The sequence below is a fragment of the Condylura cristata genome, unplaced genomic scaffold (assembly GCF_000260355.1).
Source record: "Condylura cristata isolate star-nosed mole 26May11 unplaced genomic scaffold, ConCri1.0 scaffold00012, whole genome shotgun sequence".
Lineage (NCBI taxonomy): Eukaryota > Metazoa > Chordata > Mammalia > Eulipotyphla > Talpidae > Condylura > Condylura cristata.
Genome location: NW_004567113.1, coordinates 18,454,096 through 18,468,332, shown reverse-complemented (window position 1 = coordinate 18,468,332; position 14,237 = coordinate 18,454,096). Strand labels below are relative to the sequence as shown.

Sequence of the window (14,237 nt, the reverse complement as noted above, 5' to 3'; positions counted from 1 at the left end):
TTATCTCACTTCACTTTCACAAGCAATTCACAAAGTAGGCTAGATACACAAGGCTCAATGCAGCCCATTTAGAAAGAGACCCCAGAGTCCCTGGCTCATGCACCATTCCAGCCACTATCACTATGTAAGACCAAACAGATTAGGGACTAAAGTTCTTCCACTCCATATGATGATACTTGTACGCAAAATGCGTCACACATTTAGAAAGTGCATGAAACATTTGCACTAGCTTTGTGACAGTGGTCAGGTTAGTTCACTTCTCTACCTTTAGTTTTCTTTGGGACAAACAAGCAACTTAATAGTTGTTGTGAGGATTATTAATAGTGTGTAGTGTAATTTCTGGCCTGGACTCTGACTGTTGTTGTAAAAACTAAGGCAGATATTCAACATCAGAGGGCCCCAAGATAGTGCTTCAGAAAGCCAGAAACACTAACTCAAGCTGCCCTTTCATTCTTCCATTCATCATTCGCCTCTTGGGTCAAATACATGACATGACAGTACAGACGAACCATGGCCTAAGACTTCATCTTAAATACACAGCCAAATCAGAAGGTGAAGTAAAAGGCCATTGTACTCTGGAAAGCAAATTTATTTCATTAGTCTCTTCTAGCATCTAGGCTAATAAAAAAAAAAAATAGGTGGCTTGTAAAAAAGGGGGAACACTTCCTGGTGTCACAAAGGGTTAAGATGCAGTACTATGAAGCTATCCACAGCCACTGAAGCATGAGTTTGATCCCAAGTCAGGGAGCTGACCCACATGGTGCAGCAGACCTCTCCTGTCTTGCCCACTGCTCCCCTCAGCAGTATATTTCAGTAGATCCCGCCTGTTCTCCCCCCCCATTCTGTCTCCAGTGAATCTTCTTACCCCCTGCGCCTCTCGCTTATACCCCAGACATTCTATGCACAAATAAATAAATCTTAAAAAAATAAAAAAGTTGTATGGAGATATAAGGCATTTATCAGCAGACAGAAAACTTAAAAGATGGTCGAACAATTGTGAAACTTCTGATAGGAAAAAGATCATCATAGAAATGATGCAGCTGATGCATAGTGAAAGCATTCTGGCTTGCTTTCGACCTTGGCTCATGAAGAGCTGAATACAGCCAAAGTTTCAATGCCAGCCCTTATTTTCCACCCACATGTTTACAGGTGTAACCACTTCCTTGTAGGTGCTAGGCTAGCTAAACTCTGGAATCTGGCAACAGAATAGTTCTCTTGAGCATTATTCAAGCAGGAAGAGGTTTATGACTAAGGTAAGAGTCTTCCTCAGAATCAGACTTGTCCTGTCCTTCTGCTTAGACCATAAGCATGACTTTTAAAAATATCTCTACCATCTTCCTTCCAGATTGCTGCTCTGACCTATGTCTTGTTGACTCACTCTCTGGGTAAGCCCTGGTTCTTGAGACCCATTTCCTGGCATCTGGCAATGCATTCAAAACTGAAAGAAGAGCCCGGCTACATTCACTTGAAATCTAGGTTTCAGATTCCCAGGCCCAACCCTAACTCCAGAACCACCACGCCAAATTACCCAAGTCTTTGTTGGTGCCTTGTAAAGAAAAGAGAACTGAAAGTTACTTTTGTTCAGCAGAAAGCAGTCTCATATAAATGGTCTTCACTGGGGCAATAATGCTGGATGGAAGCAGATGGTTCTTTTCCCTCCAAGCAGCCAAGAACTACAGAAAACCCAAGGCACTTTCAGCACCTTAACTAGAAAAATAGTAAGAAGGTTTGGGGAAAATCTGGATACAGATTTTTCTTTTAATGCACTAATTGTTAAAGAGTTCCCAGATTTATTTAAATAAATACAGTTCCTTAAATGTTACTCCAAAACAAATTTTAACCTGAAGTCTATGAACATGTTTTAGGGTAGAGACAGACACATTTGTGAAACCATAAACATTTTGTGTATACACGTGTAGGGTAAATGAAGATACCAGGCTTTTTTTCTGCCCTCCCACTGCTACAGTGGATGCCCAAGGACCAAAGGCATGGGCACAGGGCCTGTGAGCCCAAGATTATGGACACCTGGGCCCAGAGAACATGGACATGTGTGTGTGTAAGTGCAGGCACCTGTACTGAAAGGTCGGGAACAAAAGGTTGGCATCACTCAGCAACCACAACAGCTATAGGAGAGAACCACTTTGAGGCAAAACCATAGATGACAACACCAGATAGAGGCTAGAGAAAGCTCAAAGGTTTCACTGGCAGCCTCCTGGCCCCTGGTACCCTTGCCCAGCTAGAGCCTGCCTCCTTGTATATCAGCCTCCCTGCTTGGCAGGTCTATATATCTGGTTCCCTGAGAGAGTATTAAAGGCTTATAAAATCCATCAAGGGCTCCAGGACTCAATCTGCCCAATGGACAGTGAACCTGCCTTATGCCTTATGCATGCTGGCACTAGAATGTGTAATGTGACTTTTTTTTTTTTTGCTTAACAGGTCCCTATGTCATTGCCTTCTACAATGCATTTACATGGATCTGCCTGGTGGTGCAAGTGGTTAAGTCTCAGCACTATGAAGCTATCAGCAGCCACTACAGCACGAGAAATAAAATCTTTATAAAAATAAAGGCCCTCCCTGGTGGCGCAATGGGTTAAAGCACAACATTATGAAGCTACCGCAGCCACTGCAGCACGAGTTCAATCCCCGCCAGGGAGGTGACCTCTTCTGACCCGCCCGCTGCTCCCCTCAACAGTGTACTTTGTCAATCTGCCTGTTCTGCTCCCCACTCTGTCTCTGGTGAATCCTCTCACTGCCCCTGTACCTCTGGCCTGTACCCCAGTTCTATAAGCATAAGTAAATAAATCTTTGAAAAAAACAAACACTGAGGTCACATTGGTTTACAAAACTGTTTATGACTGAGGCATACAGACTCAGTCCTTCATGCGTGCTGCCACAATACGCCACCATCAAGGCACCCACAGTTCATGGGACCCCCTCCCCTCTCCACTCCTGTCCTCCCTTCTCCCTCTCCGGTGTTTCAATACTGCAGTCAGACTTCTAGGGTTTATTTTGTTTAGTTTTGCCTGTTCCCTTGTTGAGTTTCTTTATATTCTACATAAGTGAAATCATCTGATATGTGTCTTTCTCCTTCTGACTCATTTTGTTTAGCATAATCTTATCCCACTCCATCCACGCTTAATATTATGATTTAAAAAAAAAATTAAAGGATTGTCACATCATTATTTTTAAAAATAATTTGCTTTCAAAGACTGTATATGCTAACAGGAAAGAGATACAAAGAATTTTAATGTCACTGTAACTCAATAAGGGTTAAGGCAGATTTGCATGGGTGCAGTGGGAACAGAGAGAGGGTAATTATGTGACACTGGGGTTCAGAATTCCTGCAGGAGGGAACAACTCCTGGGTGGAGTCTTGAAGGTGAAGGCAGATAAGCCAGTAAAACAGCACAATGGTTGACAAGGACAGTACCAAGCAGAAGCAACAATAAGAGCAAAATGCAGGGCCCTCCCTGGTGGCGCAGCGGGTTAAAGCGTAGCACTAGGAAACTATCCACAGCCACTGCAGCACAAGTTCCATCCCCGACCAGGGAGCTGACCCACATGGCGCAGCAGACCTCTCCTGTCTCACCTGCTGCTCCCCTCAGCAGTGCATTTCAGTACATCTGCCTGTTCTGCTCCCCAATCTGTCTCTAGTGAATCCTCTCATCCCCCTCTCCCCCCATACACATCTGGCCTGTACCCCAGTTCTTGTATGCATAAATAAATAAATCTTTACAAAAATATCCAAAACCAAAACCCTAAACTTGAGTCCAGAAAAGGGGCGTCTAGAGAGAAGGATAGGAGATTAGGGGTTGCTTATGGCTGGGAATTGACAGCTAAAGGGTAAAGGATTTCTCTGAGGTGGGGAAAGTTTCCTGAAATTGACTGTGATGCGGTGGCACAACTCTGTGAATATAGTAAAAATCACTGAATTATACACTTAATGAATGAAAACAAAAATTAAAATTTGAAGAACTATTATTTTATACTCTTTATGCTCAGTCCCCCTTGTCTGGGACCTGTTTATTCCCGAGACTTCTGGACAGGTATACGCTTGTGGAGTGAGTACACTGAAAGACATATCTAATTAAATAACATTGCTTGAGCTCCACTAGCCTCCCTATCCTCTACAGATTACATCTCTCCATAAGCATGTTCAATACTGTGGGAAGCAAGCAGTGGTTCTCAATCTTGGCTGTACACTGCTTTTCCCTGGGGAACTTTGAAAAAGCACGGAAGCCTGAGTCCCTCCCGTAGAGATTATATTTAATGGATTATATTTATGAAGGGCCACCTACATGTTTGAATTCTTTTAAAGCTCTCCAGACACCAAATTCCAGACACACATATGTACTGCCCAAACATGAACACATGCAGAAAGTCCCCATGTGATTCCACTAAACAGAATCAGTGCTTTCCACAAAAAGCTAAAAATATAAATCCCCCTCTACCATTCACTGGCTGTGTAACATGAGAAAATTACTGTATCTCTTAACTCAGGTATAACTTTCAGACATACTTAGCATGCAGAAAAAAATTTGTTAAATATCATTGCCTTCTTTTTTCCTTTCCCTTCAGTAACTTTCCTTTCCCCTATTTTTTTTTTTAAAAGGGATTTTTCTCATCAAGTTCCATTCTGATCTTTGGTATCTCTTGCTAATAATTTGCTTAGACTCCATAATCCAAGTTATGAACCTCTTGTCCTCTGGCTCTGAGTTCCCTGGACTGTAGACTAGGAATCTAATCCTTACCTTGGCTGACCTCACAGGATTTGGTGTCTACACCACCTGTCAACCCATCTCTGATTGTGGCTTCTGCTACTTGCTCTCTCTGTACTGCTTCAAAAAGCCAGGCATCCACAGCCAACAGAGTTGGATCTTAAAGATCTGGTAGAAGTAAGGATTTGGATCAGTGGAGGGAATGGGGCAGCACAGCTCAGGTAATGGGGCGCAAAGAATAAACAGAAGAGTTGTGAAAGAGTCAGGGGACATGGAGGAGCTTGAGGTGTTTCAAGAGAACAGATGCTGCAAAATTGGGAAATGTAGGCCAGATTCAGCTCCCAGTTATTCCGCTTAGCTCTACAATGTAGGTTTTTTCATTGGTTTCTAACATTTAATAATGGGAGATTTCACATCAACATCCTGATGTCCAGCTTCTCTTGAAAAAGATGAGGCTTGCGCCTGCCTGTTGGTGCAGGGGTTAAAGACACAGGCCTGTCAAGCTATGGACAGCCACATCAGAACAAGTTCAATCCCCTGGCAGCCAGTGAGCTGGCCCACATGACACAGCAGACCTCTGCTTCCTGTCCAGCCCGCTGCTTCCCTCAGCAGTGAATTTCAGTAGGTTCTCCTGCTGTGCTCCCCACTGTGTCTCTGATGAGTCCTCTTATATGCCACACCTCTGGCTTGCACCCCAGTAAAACAAACAAACAAAAAAGGATGAGGATTTTCCAATGTTGGACCAATGTTCCATATAGAAACAATGGGAAAATTGTAGCTTCAGATGTTTTGGGACAGGGTATCTTCTCTCCAGTTTTCTGCAGCCTCCAACACCACCTACTTCACCTCTTTAGTTACTGGCCTACCTGAGTGTTTAATAATAACACAGTCAATGAATAAATCAGAATAGGAAACAGAGAAAAAGGAAAGTAGGAGGAATCCTATTAATAATGTTAAAGAGTTATAGCAAATCCTTATATTATACTTCTTAAGCTTGTAATGCTATTTGTCAATCATACTCCAATAAAACTGGAAAAAACTAAATTAAAAAATGAGAAAGAGAGTAACTGTCAAAGACCTCAAATAACACACTGATAAATATCGGCAATGGCCTGGGATGAAAAGATTCCCAAAGATTTTCCCATGCAGTAAAATGATCAAGGTGCTTGAAAATATTTTAGTAAAACTTTAACAAGTACTTATACCAAAAGTATACTTGCCTGACTCTATGGTATACAAAGATAAGCCTCAAAGATACACAACTGAGAATAAATGACCAAAAGAAAAGAATGCAACTAAAATGTAGGTTTTTTTGAATGTACTTTAGACCAAAGTGTATTTTTATACCTCATCAAGTTAATCAAGTTACAGAAAGGATTCAATAAAGGACTAAAAGCAGGACGAGCTGAAGTTGAGACACCATATCCAGAAATAAAAGTCGGCTGGGGGGGGGAGGGGGGTGATTATGAACATGAAGGAATAAAGGTATGAAGAAACGTAAGGGTTACCAGGATACATACAAGGCAAGATTTTGAGAAAAAGTAACAAGTTAGTAAATGTCCAGGAATGTCCAAGACTCGATATTCTGAAGGATTTGCCAGTGTAACTTGGGACATAGCCATTGTGAGGTTGAAGTAACAAAACAAAATAGGGTTTGGCTCTCTGGGAAGGGACATGGTAAAACTAGCCATTTCAGAGCCTCAGCAAACTGGCTTCAGATAGAGGGAGAATGAAGTTGTTGATGAGTGTGACCAGATATGGACGGTAACACAAAGGCTACCTGTGTGACCATATACGGGCAATAGCACAATGATCAGGATAGGGCCTCACATCCAGGTGTACAGCGACACGTCAGCTTTCTAGAATCTGAACCTAAAGCATATAAAAGACACTTTCCCGCAGTAGCTGCGGACCCCACCCTATGGAGCTCAGTCTCAGCTGCTGCCCAGGAGCAATAAACTCTACTTGCTCGGCCTTTCTGCCTCCCGTCTTTCTTCCTTGCAGCTGGTCACAGAAATCAGGACAAAAAGTTGAGAAGTGAGGACAGGCAGCATCCAGGTCTCCAGGTAGGAAGGCTGCATGACTGAGGTGACTTATACAGGTCTAATAACAGTCACACTCAATTCTAATTTTTGCCAAGTTATGATTCTTGAGTTGCTGCCAATATCATTCATTCACTGAACTGCAGTGGATCTGAAACTGGAAGTTCTAGTATCCAAGGCCTGAAGTGCAAGGCAAGAGCAGGTTGCTAAGAAAATGTGGGAGCAAAAGAATTAAAAGCTGAGAACTGAGAGCTGAGAGAGAAAGAAGCGCAGGTGGACAATCAATACCTACAGGGGAGTCACATTTAAGGGATGAAGGGGTAGGAAGCAGCTACTACAATCTTCAGAGGTTTGCACAGAAAAATCCTTATTAGAACAGAATCACTTAGCATCACAGAAGCTAAGAGAACAGAATGTTTAAAGAAGGCACATTAACAGTCCAAGGACCGAAATAATGCCTAGTGGCCTTCAAAAGTAGAGTCCTCATAAAAAGGGACAGAAATCAGATAACAAGGAGTTAAGAATAAGAAGTTAAAAAAGGTCGAGCAAAACGGTTGGTATTTATGCCAGTAAGGTTTGAGCTAGTAAGGTTTGTGCTAGGTTAAGACCTGAACTCCTGTCCTGCTGCCCCCTTTTATGCCTGGAACACTAAGAAAGCACCTATTCTTACCTAGACCTATGTAATCTCAGTACTTGTTACACTTCTTTCTCAAAGTGAAAGCCACCTGCTCTCTGATTTCACCTGTGGTTGCCAACGATCCAAAACAGCATGGGCTGTGCCAAACAAAGGATTGCGGGGCTCATCTCTCTGGGTACACAAAAGGCTTCAGTAGTAGCAGATTGTGTGAAGGGCACACCCTTCATTTTGCATATCTTTTTTTCACTCTCAGTGCCCAGTGGCCTTGGCAAACAAACAAACAAAAAATTGTTTATATGTGTAAATGATGCAGGCATGACAGACAGCTGCCAGCCTCCTGGCAGTTGTTTGCAATCATCAGTGTCGTCACGGAAAGTAAACTAAATCCGGAGTGCCGACACCAATGGACAGCTTGCTAGTTTCATAATTGCAGTAATCCTTTCATAGGGTTCCCTGTTTACACGCACACCAGGGCAACATTCAAGTTAAATTCAGAGCATGTTCTTGTGCAAATGCAATTGTTTAAACAGTCAGAAATCGGTCATTCCCTAAGAAAAACAAATTAAAGGAAAAGTGACTAACATAAATGTATAAAAAAACGTATTTAGACTTAATTCCCATTCCCTTTAAAAAGAAAAGGAATTTGATGTGTTTGTACAAGGCACCAAAGACAGAACCCTTAGAGAAAATAATTCAAGAAAATTTAAATCATGACATTAATGAATTTTGCTGAAATATTTATGGATCACAATTATATGATGACTGAAATTTGCTTCAAAGTAATAAACAATTTAGAAGTGGATAAGTGTATTGATCAAATAAAATTAGCCTTGAGATGAAAATTACTTAAGATGGGTAATGAATAAGTGAAGATTTAATATACTACTATCTCTACTTTGTTTGACATTTTCCAAGATATACAATTTTAAGAAGTAATGCACTTCTGTAACTTTGATAATATAAAGTGAAAAGGCAAGCAAAAAACTGTGGGAAATATACAAAATGCAGTAATGTTGGAGTGTATATCTTTAAGAGAGAAAGAGCCCTCACAGATGAATTAGAAAGACTGACAGCACAAAGGGAAAAATGTCAGGAATGGGCAGCCCACAAAAGAGACACTAAAAGTCAATAATCATGTGAAAGCATATATAGCTTCGCTAATTATCCACAGACTAAGACAGCCCCCCCACCTCCAGGATTTTCTGGTCCTAATCCTCAGACCTGTTAATATGTTACTTTCCAAGACAAAAAGGGACTTTGCAGATGTAAGTAAATGAAGGATTTGGGAATGAGGAGTTTTTTCCAGGATCTCTGAGTGCACCCAAGTAATAACAAGGGACCCGATGAGAGGAAGGCCAGAGATCAAAATAGAGAGAAGGCAAGGAAGTGGAGTCTTTAATGAGAGTCAGAGACTCTACAGTGTTGGGTTTGAAGATGGAGGCAGAAGCCATGAACCAAGAAATGCAAGTGTCCTCTAAAAATTGGCAAAGATCAAGGAGCCAACAGTCTCCTCAGCACCTCTAGAAGTAAAACAGCACTACTGACAAGTTGATTTTAGCCCAATCACTGTGCTTGGAGGAAAACACACAACTATGTCCTCTGATCTTCCTTTATTTACATTCTTGCCCGCTGACTTCCAATGGTTCCTCAGTTTAACTTTCCTACAATTTACTCTCCTAAACAATTAATGCCACAGCTTCCTTGCTCTCCTCAAGTTTGCCTGACAATTTCTCCCACTCACCTTAATACATTCCCTTTGGTCTTGCAGTTTGCTGGACTGAGGCCACAACTCTATCATGAGCAATCAGGACACCAACCTCTCTGATCTCTACAGCGTCAGACTCTACATCCACCCCTTCTCTTCTCACCCGTTGCTCTTCACACAGCGTTGTTCCTAACTAAGGTTAATACCTGCTCCTCACCTACTCAGAAATAACACATTCCTGCAGTTCTGGTCATCACCAGTCTTCCCCTTCCCACTGGATCACTGCCATCAGCATATGAACACACTTGAACATAGTCAAGCTTGTAAACACACTTCCCCTACCATTTCTCTGCTTCTCTTTAAAATAAAACTCCTCCATATTTAGTTTTTTCATTCCTTTTTTTTTTTTTCTAACTTTTGGAACCAACCTAGATGACTGTTAATTCATCCTCAGCACAAATCTGTATGGTGGGGCTCATTAGTTCCATGTATGGAAGAGGAAACAGAGTCTGGTTGCTGGGCAACTTGCTCCAGCTGATTCGAAAGGCTGTACCATTCTTCTTCTTTTTAAAAGATGTATTTATTTATTTATGCATACAAGAGCTGAGGTACAGGCCAGAGGTGCAGGGAGTGGGGTGAGAGGATTCACCAGAGTGGGGGGCACAACAGGCAGATCCACTGAGAGAGGAGAGGTCTGCCATGCCCTATGGATCATCTCCCTGGCTGTATATCAAACTCATGCTGCAGAGGCTGCGGACCGCTTCATAATGCTGAGACTTAACTCCTGGCACCACCAGGAAGGCCCAAAACTGTGGCACTTCTAGTCACTGCTCTAGCCTGCATCTCCGATTTTCATCTCTTATTTCTCCTGTGAATTGAATTGTCTAGCCAGCCTCATATAAAATTGGCCTTGTTTACATTGATTCCAATTAGCTTCTGAGCTACAATACTATGCATTGATTTTTAAACTAATATTACTAAGTAGCAGATTTTATCTATCTCTGTCGAGGCTTATACTGAGATAATGGTTTGTCTTGTAGTTATTGCTTTTAGGAAGGATTCCATGTATATTCCCCTAAACTATGAAGTTGTAGTGTATGTTGGGAGTGACCAAAGATTTACTGACAAGGACTGAATTAGGGCGGTAAAGAATGTGGCCTTGCATCCAAGCTTGATAAAGTGATAATAAAACTGACCTTGAGATCTTGGATGGGACTACCTGAAGGTGAGAGCGAACTGGGCCTCACATCAAGGACACAGCGACGATTCACCCCTTTGGAATCTGAGTTTACAATCTATATAAGAGACCCTTCCCCCTTATTGGGGTTGGTAGTAGCTGTGGACCCCACTCTAGGGGCTCCATGTCAGCTGCTGTCCGGGAGCAATGAACTCTGTTTGCTCAGCCATTCTTTCTTGCCGCAGGTCACAGAAGTTGGGACAAAACAGTTCCCAAATTAGATAATGATGTTGGTTATCATAAACACTGTGACTACACTAAAACCACTGAAATTGTAACAGGGTGGTCCCTAGGAAAAGGGGAAGTTCCAGGTTCCCTACCCCACCCAGAAGGAGGGTGGAGCTGGCAGAGAAAAGAAGAGAAGAGAAGGAATCTGAAGAGGAAGGAAGCAGGGTGGAGAGCCAGAAGGAGACCTAAGGAAGCCATGTGGAACACAGGGAGACACTTGAAGAAGCCGTGCTTATTTCTTGGCCCTGTGCTGGTTGAAACAGATGTCAGTGAGAGACCTGTGGGGAGGCTCACTATGGCAGCTTTTATCTTAATTTTGATTTTGCTCTTTTCCTCCCAGACTTGTCTGGCCATGTGTGACCCTTTTCTATGGGACCACCCTGTTACAGTAGTATTATAATCTACAGCATATCATTTATCCATAAGTTACTTATAATTTCCATTTTGTTATTTATTTTAAGAAATATATGCTCAATTCAAAAATGTAGAAAATAGGAAGCAAGAACATGTCATCCCTAATTACACCACCAAATACTAATACTGCTAGTGTTAAGAGAGTGGTCCCCAGGAAAGGGAAAAGTTCCAGGTTCTCTGCCCCACCCAAAGGAGGGTGGAGCTGAGCAGGGAGAAGAATTTAGCAAGGAGACTGAAGAAGGAAGCAGAATGGAGAGCCAGAAGGTGACCTGAGGGAGCCACTTAAAGCAGAGAGACTGGTGAAGAAGCTGCTCTTGTTTCTTAGCCCTGGACTGGTTGAAACAGATGTGGGTGAGAGACTGGTGGGGAGGCTGACTATGGCAGTGTCTATATTGATTTTGATCTTGCTCTTTTCCTCCCAGACTTGTCTGGCCATTGCTGACCCTTTTCTATGGGTCGCTACCAGAAGGTGCTGAAGACCTGAAGGGGCTTTTGGGACTTGCTTTGGGCCAATACCTTTTGGGTGGACTTTTACCCACAAGTAGACGGGTAACTTTGGGTGAGTGATTTAGAAACTATATTCTTTATCTTTTCTGTACTGCACACTAAATGTATTAAAGTTCCTTTTCATTAAAGGTCTTACATTTTGTCTTGATGGCGGTAGATGGCAGAACCTTTTTGGAGCAGGTGGGTTTAGATGTTCAAGAGTGCCCCTCCCTGCCCTGGAACACCAGCACTTTTATCTTTTCAAATTTTCACATCTATTTTTCTTCTAGTTATAATCATAGCAAATATGAAAAAGTAACCTTGCATTATTTATTGAAATATGCAAATAAATCAACATTTAAAAACAAGAACATAAGGACATTATGATATGAATGCTAATTCAACAAAAAAAGAACTTATATCTACAATAAAAGAATCGTTATTTAATTTGTCTCTTTTGTAAAGTCTACATGTTACACTCTAGTAGATTGTTGTAAGAATTAAACTGATAACATATGAAAAGCATATAGTGCATTAAATGACATCCACTCAGAATGCTTATTGCTTTTATAGCAGCTTATTCTTATTCTTTATAGATTTTGCCTGTTTTCAGCTCAAGTCAGATTTCTAAGCAACACCACTGTTTTAGAAAGTCTCATTGCTCTTCCAATTCCTAGGTTTTAAGTAGCTCAGGTTATTCAGTTAACCCAACAGATACCAGTGAATTTATTGCGTGTCCTAGCTTTGCAAGGGAGGTACCATTTTCTCTGCTCCCACCTTGCAGTGGCAGCCAGGAGTGGAGTGGAGCAGGCAGATGAAGCTATATAACAAGGAAAGCAGGTCGTGTTCTGGGGCCTCTGCTTCCTTGATTTACACCCAGGACTTGGGAGACACACAGAGGAGAGACATGTAGAAACATTGAAAGGACACATGGGAAGGCTGTCCTTGGTGGACAGTCATACGCTTTTCCTCCCAGACTTGTCTGGCCATTTCTGACCCTTTTCCATGGGTCCCGGTCAGAAGGTGCTTTAGTCTTATGGCGGGCTTTCAGGCCTTGCTTTGGGCCAATCCCTTTTGGGTTGATTTTTGCCCACAAGGGGATGGGTAACTTCAGGTGTTTGATTTAGAAGTTACATTCTCTGTGTTTCGTATTGTATAATTACTGTATTAAAGTCCCTTTTCATTAAAGTTTTGTTTTGTCTTGACGCGGCGGATGGCAGAACCCACTTAGAGCAGGCAGGTTTGGGGCTTCAGGGGTGTGCCTCTCTCCCTGTCCTGTAACAATACTCTTGATTTATAGTTTTATTTTCTCCTTATGTCCCAGATTTGCTTGGCCCCTTGTGCCCCTTGTCTTGCATTCCATGCTGAAAAGTGCCTTAGAGTTGTGGCAAGTGTTTGGGTCTCAGGAGCCCCACTTTGTGGGGGCCACTTTTGGCTGGGCTTTGTTCACAAGGGGATGGGTAATTTTGGCTGTTTTATGGGGAAACTATCATTAAAAATAAGTATTTAGTTTCCTTATCCATCTTTGGCATCACAAAAGCAGGCTAAAACTAAAACTTCCAGCAAACAGAGAAGTGCCGGTACATTATTTTTTGAACACATGAGATTATTTTTTATTTTCAAAAGAGAAAGGGTACTAAACATAGCCCAGTAGAATTTATTAGTGCACCCTTTAAAAATGAAGATTAAGTAAAATTGGACTACTATTCTTAAACCATTTGGTTTGAATAAATTCTTCTGAATCCCATTAATTTGCTAACGGAATAGTGTTTGAATAGGCAATATTTTATACTTGGAACAGTAAATAATACCTTAGTCACTGTGTTTGTTTACATTTGTTTTATATTTGTTTTATATTCTAGCCACTTGTTTGAAGGTTTCTGGGCTCAAATACAATTTTGGAGAGTAATTTCATCCAATTATCTTATACCCACTGGAAAACCAGACAGTAAAAGACTTACTATGAATGGGGGGGGGGGGGTCCAGAACACACCACTTGTCATACACACTTATTTGAACAGAAGGCATTTATTTGAGCTTCTGAAATTTATCTGCCTAAAAGAAGAGCCTCTCAAAAGAACAACTGTCATAAATCAATCAGGAAATGTTGACTCAACATCAGAGAATTCTCCAAAAACCAAAACCACAGTAGTCACAACTATGCCTTCCACCAACACACCTAAGGGCCCTTTTATCTTTTCAAAAACTCAATTGTTTTCCTAGAAAAGTCCTTTCTCCTCCCCTTCTGTTAAGAAGTTGTTTGTTTTCTTGTAAGAGCCCTTCTCCCAGACACTTCTCACATTAAAATGGCCTATTAGTCCTAAATTCTGTCACTCCTAATTGGCTTTTTGTTAGTTTAATTAAAAAAAAAAAGATTTATGAATACATACAAGAACTGGCATACAGGCCAGAGGTGTAGGGTTGGGGTGTGTGTGTGAGAGAGGCTTCACCGGAGACAGTGGGGAGCAGAACATGCAGTCTGAATGAAATGTACTGCCGAGGGGAACAACAGGCAGGTCAGGAGAGGTCTGCTGCGCCATGTCTGTCACCGCCCTGGCTGGGGATCGAACTGGTGCTGCAGTGGCTGTGGACAGCTTCATAGTGCTGTTTTTTAACCCATTGGGCCACCAGGGAGGGCCCTACTAGTTTAATTTGAAGGATCCCAACAAGTGAAACTAAGAGGGTAGAGGAAAAGCGTTTTTGTTTTTTAATCCCCACTGCATTTTATTTATTTATTTTTCAAATTTTAATCTTTTAATTTTTTTAATAAT

General features: G+C 41.7%; 1 protein-coding gene across 1 annotated transcript in view; it reads right to left on the bottom strand.

The window, feature by feature from the left end:
- G3BP2 (GTPase activating protein (SH3 domain) binding protein 2) overlaps positions 1-14,237 on the bottom strand; it is a 72,962-nt gene that overhangs the window by 39,829 nt on the left and 18,896 nt on the right. The gene's annotated exons all lie outside the window — the stretch shown is intronic.